The following is a 6,887-nucleotide window of genomic DNA, read 5'->3' on the forward strand; positions in this document are numbered from 1 at the left end:
GCCCGTGCATCACAATGAAGAGGAGACCCCGCTCACTGCAACTAGAGAAAAGCCCAAGCAAAGCAATGAAGACCCAGCACAGCCAAAAATAAAAATAAAATTTAAGTTAACTCATGTAGAAGCCAGAATAACTTCCCTATGTCTCAATATGTGAACATTCCTTTCATCAGTATCTTGTAATTGGCTGTGCTAGAAGTCTACACCATGGAAACCAGTATTTGTTGGAAATCAGGGCTTCCCTCTCTCCTCCCCCCATCTGGAGAGCCAGTAGTTAAATGTTTACCAGCACACCACTGGCTGCATAGGAAGTAGAAAGAGAAGCTGAAGATAGGTAGCCAAAGGGATCACAAAAGACCTAGCTTCCATAGTAAAACGAGAGTGAACCAAAGAGACTCCATGTTCTCCAGCCCTCACCAACACCAACTGGTCTCATGGACAGATGGCACTTTTCTGGAGTCAGAGGAATAGTGCAGAGGAGCACAAGCCTGGGGATTCAGGGAGCTGGGCTCTAGTTCTGGTGCTGCCACTCACTCCAAGCCTGTGTGCCCTGGACAACTCATTTGACCCCTCTGGGTCTTGGCTGTCACACCTAGAGTACAGAGGTGGCCAGTGGCCTGGAGGCTCCTCATTCACCGTGTGGTTCACGGACATCTGCATGCACATCATCTAGGAGCTTGTCAGAGAAACATCATCTCAGACCACCTGGAGGTCTACTGAAATAGAAACTACCTTCTAACCTGCTCCCAAGCTGGGTGATGTGCACATTTGGAGAAGTGCTGAACTAGAGTAGCACTTCCCAAGCATGCCTGGGAAGTATTTGGAGAGATTTTTTTGAACGGTATTTCTGGCCCTTCATTCCCGATCCATTGGATCAGGGTGTCTGGAGATGAATCTCAGAAATTTTATCTTTAAAAAGACGATTTTGAAGATCAACCAGTGATGGGATCCATTAGTCCTTATAGTCCCTTCCAGTTTTTATAGTCTGTGGAAAATTGCTGCTTTTAAGATATGCTGTCCTTTATCCCTGCTGACAGTTACTAAAATTGGTGAAAAAGTAACTCTCAAAGGGTTTGGAGACTATGCATTCTTAAGCCACTTTTATTTTATGAAATATGAGAAGGCCCTGTAAAAAGATTAGATTTTTGGAGCAGATACAACAATCTTCCAAATATGAAAAAAAAAATGCCAGCAGATACACATTACTTCGTGGACTTGGGAGAGAAACTAAAGGAAAATAAATGACGCTGTAAAAGGCTCTATCCCTTGAAATCCTAGCTGACATTAAATTCACGGTCACACAGAAGGGCTTAGACATGCTCATCTGAGCTAGTGAGGCTTAATGGACTAAATGTGGCTGAAGCTCAGGAAATCTGCTTTTAGTTACAATTATGAAATGGATGTATATACAGAGAGAATTATTTAAGTGCTATTCTTCAACTGAATAAACTTGCAAGCTCTAAAACATTCACTTTCTCATGAAATAAACTTATGATCATGTGCATCTTTATTTTAAAATTTATTTACCCAGTAGAACTAAAATCTGGGCAATGTCTTCCTGACCAAAAACCCACCTAAGAATATCAACTAGCAATATGCTAGGCTACAAATAATAGAAAATGTGCTTTATAACCAAGAGACGTTATTTTCCCCATGTACAGAGGAACCAGAGGTGTTAAGTCTAGCCTCTCTGATTCTCTGGCCTTTCCTTCATGTTGGAGGCAAGCAGCTACAGCTTCACACATCAAACTCATTGTATCTTTCCAGGCAGGAATGAGAGGAAAGAAGTTTGTAGCTGCTGTGTCTACCTCTGCATGGAAAAAAGTAAAGCCTTGTCACTCAGGCACCCAACAGAATTCAGTTAACTTTTTGGCCAGAACTAGGTCATGTGGCCACCTTTAACTAGAAGAGATTTTTGGAGTAGATAACATTTAAATTTCAGGTTTTGCCTCTCTCTATTCTTTTATTCCAACTCTTCTGCTGCAGCTCAGAAGGAATTCTCTCTCTACTTTGCCCAACTCAGTCTTATCGTTCTTACAATGGTCAGCTGAATAATTAACCCTGAATTGAAGTCTGCTCAGATTATTTTCACCTAATGATTTCTTCATTTTCTAAGCATTTGTATACACATTTTATGGCACCACAGCATGTACTTGTGAATCTATTGTTCTATCATGAGCTTATTTATTTTTTCTTAGTCCTTTTCTTGTGCTTTTCAAGAGCAAGTGATTCCTACAAGCCCCTGTGTGTCTAGAGCGTGACTGTGCCTAGTAATGTTCTCTAAGCTGAACAGAGAAAGAACAGGCTGGGCAACTCATAGTCTCCACTACACAGGGTAATGTGCACCATGCTCTTCAGGCAGCAAAAGTCCTCAGTATCTTTGGTGCTTTTGTGTGTGCAGTGAACTCTTTCTGACACTCTGGAAGCTTATTGTTAATACAAATCACAAGGACCAGAAATACAAATCATAATGGTAGACTTGTAAATTTCAGTTATCCCTAGTGAAAGATTAGAACTGAGTGGTTTGTACAGCATCCAAGAGATTTTCCCAAGGAACCTTATGATTAGAATGAGGCTACAACTTTCCATCTCTTAGAAGGGTTGCCAGGAAAGGAACATGCTGGATGCATGAATGATCACTGACTGACAAGCCTGAACCCTGAGAGTCAGTGGCCTGGAACTCCACTGGTGGATGCTAAAAATGCGGGCACTAGACAAACCCCGTAGCAGGCAGTGACATGTGGCTTAGTTTATGAGGGGGAAAATCAGCAAACTACTTATTATGTACATTTCCTCTCCTTCCCACTCCCCAGCCTTCTGTTTCAAGTTATTTCTGTATTCATCTCACACTTTCTGTATTTTTTCAGACATGCATTAACAAATTAGAGAGATGATTTTTACTGGCACTTGCAATTTTCTCCTGATGGATATATCCGTGGAACGTATGTGTGAACCACATTAGTTTGAAAACAATCACAAGTGGCGAAATGGTGATTCAGGAATTATGGGGTCAAAATCGAAGAAAACAAGAAAGGAACAGGGAGAGAACACTGAGAAACCTATAGGGAAAAAGCTATGATGACACACATGGAAAGTAAGAAATGCAAATTGTAACTGTCAACTAGAAAAGTCAAAAATATAGCCTGCCTCATTTTTTGTGGCATAATTTATCAATGTAACACATTTCTGAGCACACATTCTGTTCTTCAACTTGTGGTCATGTCTACAAACAAAATAAATTTGAAGGGGGAAGACTACCAAAAATAACTCTGGGTTATCATTTTTAAAAGACTTGATGCTTTGTGGCTGAATTTTTCACTTTCAACTAGTTGGGGTGTAGTCAAGTCAGCTGTCTACAAGGATAAAAAATATGATGCATATCTTATTACCAAGATGGGGTGCTTGTGTGGTCACTCAGTTGTGTCTGACTCTTTTTGACCCTTTGGACTGTAACCCGCCAGGCTCTTCTGCCAATGGGATTTTTCCGGCAAGAATACTGGAGTGGGTTGCCATTTTCTCCTCCAGGTAATCTTCCCAACCCAGGGATGGAACCCGCATTTCCTGTGTGTCTTCTGCATTTCAGGCAGATTCTTTACCCACTGAGCCATCAGGGAAGCCCTATCTGTGTTTCTGTATTTCCCTGTTCTTGATCCTATTTAGAAGAAGAGAAAGATCCTTTTGGAGAAAAAATTGTTCACCCACACCTGCTAAGCTGCTATGCTCATCTTCCAAGATTTTGGTTTTCATGGTCTGTGGTTCTAAGAGGAGAGTCATAAAGAACTGAAGCAGAGCACAGTGCCATGTTTCTACTTTGAACCTTTTAAATATTCCTAGGTTTTGTACATTTTAGAAAGAAGGATTCCTAAGTACACATTTTGTTTTTGAAAAGGCCTTTGCAGTGAACAAGCTGGGAGAAGTACCACAGTTAATATGATCTGCTGGTTGTACAACTTTGTGGATACAACAAGAAAGATTGAGTTTTACACTTTAAAAGGGTGAATCTGATGGCATTTGAATTATATCTCAATAAAAAATAATAAAAGATATATCCTTGACATAAAATGACTTTTTAAAAAAAATACATATTTATTTGGCTGGGCAAGGTCTTCAGTTCAGTTGGTCAGTCGTGTCCAACTCTTTGTGACCCCATGGACTGCAGCACGCCAGACCTCCCTGTCCATCAGCAACTCCAGGATTATACGCCACTGAGTGGGTGATGCCATCCAACCATCTCATCCTCTGTTGTCCCCTTCTCCTCTCACCTTCAATCTTTCCCAGCACCAGGGTCTTTTCCAATCACTCAGTTCTTCACATCAGGTGGCCAAAGTATTAGAGTTTCAGCTTCAGCATCAGTCCTTCCAATGAATATTCAGGACTGATTCCCTTTAGGATGGACTGGTTGGATCTCCTTGCTGTCCAAGAGACTCACAAGAGTCATCTCCAACACACAGTTCAAAAGTGTCAATTCTTCGGCACTCAGTTTTCTTTATAGTCCTACGCTCATATCTATATATGATTACTGGAAAAACCAGAGTTTTGACTAGATGGACCTTTGTTGGCAAAGTAATGTTTCTGCTTTTTAATATGCTGTCTAGGTTGGTCATAACTTTTTCTTAGTTGTGGCACTTGGGATCCTCTATCTGTCTTGCAGTATATGGGATTGCTTTTTTAAGTTGTGTCATGTGCGATCTCGTTTCCTGACCAGGGATCTAATTCAGGCTCCCTGCATTGCAAGCATGTACTCTTAGCCAACTGACCACAAAGGAAGTCCCCAAATGGCTTTTAACCTGCAAGTCACATTACCACATAGATGACTCTGAGATGTATCTCCCAAATACTGCACAAGAAGCATAGGACCACACAAGTTCTGGAAGCAGGCTGGGGACATTTAGAAAGTTTCAAGCTTCAGGGTATCCAAAACATGGTCTAGAAGAAAGTATATTGGCTCCAGGTGGGCATGTCCCTTGGCTGCATAGTCTTCTTACCTCTTAAACTAAAGCATGTGCCTCAGGCTTGGGCCTTATCTGCCTGGGTCTAAGGGGTTCCCTGGTGGCTCAGAAGGTAAAGAGTCTGCCTGCAATGCAGACCCAGGTTCAATCCCTGGATCAAGAATATACCCTGGAGAAGGAAACTGCAACCCACTCCAGTATTCTTGCCTGGAAAATCATATGGACAGAGGAGCCTGCCAGGCTCTAGTCCACGAGGTCACAAAGAGTTGGCCATGACTGAAGCAGCTTCATTTCACTTCATTTTTTTTCAAGGACAGGAGTGCCCGGAGACCCCACCCTCACTCCCCAAACTTCTGAACATACCCAGCTACAGAGATACAAGAATCTTACCTCTGACAGGAAGCTGAGCTTAGCCCATCAACCACTTCTTACCTAAACACTTTTCTCCACAATACAGGACACACAAGCACACAAATCAGTGAGAAGATCCTGGCTCATTCATTTGCTAGTGGAAAGGAAGGAGACCATGAGACTTAAAGTAAACTAGGCCAAGGTATAGATCTTAAAAGGACCTCCTTAAACACATACTCATTCTTCCTCATGTAAATGACTAAGCTCCTGTTCTCTCTCATCAGGACACTCAGCAAGACTCAGGAGTTTAATGGATTTCTTTCACTTTATTGAGCAGCTAAAGTGGTTTTGAACTCTATGGGGTAATTTAGAAATTATTGTGAAATGTAATTGACTTTTATAAATATGCACATATTTTGCACTAATAAGCATTTGCAATGCAATTTGTTTGTGCATGTGTGCCCTTAACCTTCCAGAATGCTAATGAACAAACTGATCGCATGCTTTCAAAAAAGTGCAATTTACTATTTTTGATTTTTAAAAATGAACTCTTTTCTGAAGAGGAAAATAATAGAAACTTGTTGGAAAGATTTCTAGGAAGAAAGGAGAACTCAACCCCCTTTTATGATTGTGTTTTTTTCTTCCCAGTATTGTTTAGCAAAAACCTAAGTAGTTGTCTGTTAGATTCCCAATACCTTCTCTAATAGTTTAATTAGAGAAAGTATTAGAATATATATATTGTATATATAATACATATTAAAATATATAAATTACATGTATTTTAGAGAGAGAGAGTTTGAGAGAGAGAAAGAGGATTTAGAATGATCATTTGTACAGCATTTTGTTCTTCAGTTGCTCATTCGTGTCCGATTCTTGCAACCCCATGGACTGCAGCACACCAGGCTTCCCTGTCCTTCACCATCTCCCAGAGTTTGCTCAAACTCATGTCCATTAAGTCGGTGATGCCATCCAACCATATCATCTTCTGTCGTCCCCTTCTCCCCCTGCCTTCAATCTTTCCCAGCATCAGGATCTTTTCTAATGAGTCAGCTCTTCACATCAAGTGGCCAAAGTATTGGAGCTTCAGCTTCAGCATCAGTCCTTCCAATGAATATTCAGGATTGATTTCCTTTAGGAGTGACTGGTTTGATCTCCTTGCAATCCAAGGGACTCTCAAGTAACTCTCAAGAGTCTTTGAAACATGTCTGTTGTCATATGTGAAATGAATCACCAGTTCAGGGTCGATGCATGTTACAGGATGCTCGGGGCTGGTGTGCAGGGATGACCCAGAGGGAAGATAAAGGGAGGAGGGACGTGGGAGGGGGGTTCAGGAGGGGGAACTCATGTACACCCGGGGCGGATTCATGTCAATGTATGGCAAAACCAACCAATATAATATTGTAAAATAATTAGCCTCCAATAAAAAATAATTAATTTAAAAAAAAGAGTCTTCTCTAACACCACAGTTCAAAAGCATCAGTCCTTCTGTGCTCAGCCTTCTTTATGGTCCAACTGTCACTTCCATACATGACTACTGGAAAACGTACACCATATATTGATAATTAAGCAGGACTGTGTTCTGGTCTCTAA

At 41.1% G+C, this 6,887-nt stretch overlaps 1 long non-coding RNA gene across 2 annotated transcripts in view; it reads right to left on the minus strand.

Annotated features, from left to right (window-relative positions):
* Nucleotides 1-5,462, minus strand: part of LOC148776344 (uncharacterized) — a 78,230-nt gene extending 72,768 nt beyond the window's left edge. For both annotated transcript variants that reach the window (XR_016038498.1, XR_016038499.1), the window contains exon 1: nucleotides 5,379-5,462. This is a non-coding gene — a long non-coding RNA (uncharacterized LOC148776344). The remainder of the gene's footprint in view (nucleotides 1-5,378) is intronic.
* Nucleotides 5,463-6,887: the final 1,425 nt, after the last annotated feature.

This window comes from Moschus berezovskii, chromosome 10 (assembly GCF_049115385.1).
Source record: "Moschus berezovskii isolate FMDL1 chromosome 10, NW_MosBer_1.0, whole genome shotgun sequence".
Taxonomy (NCBI): Eukaryota; Metazoa; Chordata; class Mammalia; order Artiodactyla; family Moschidae; genus Moschus; species Moschus berezovskii.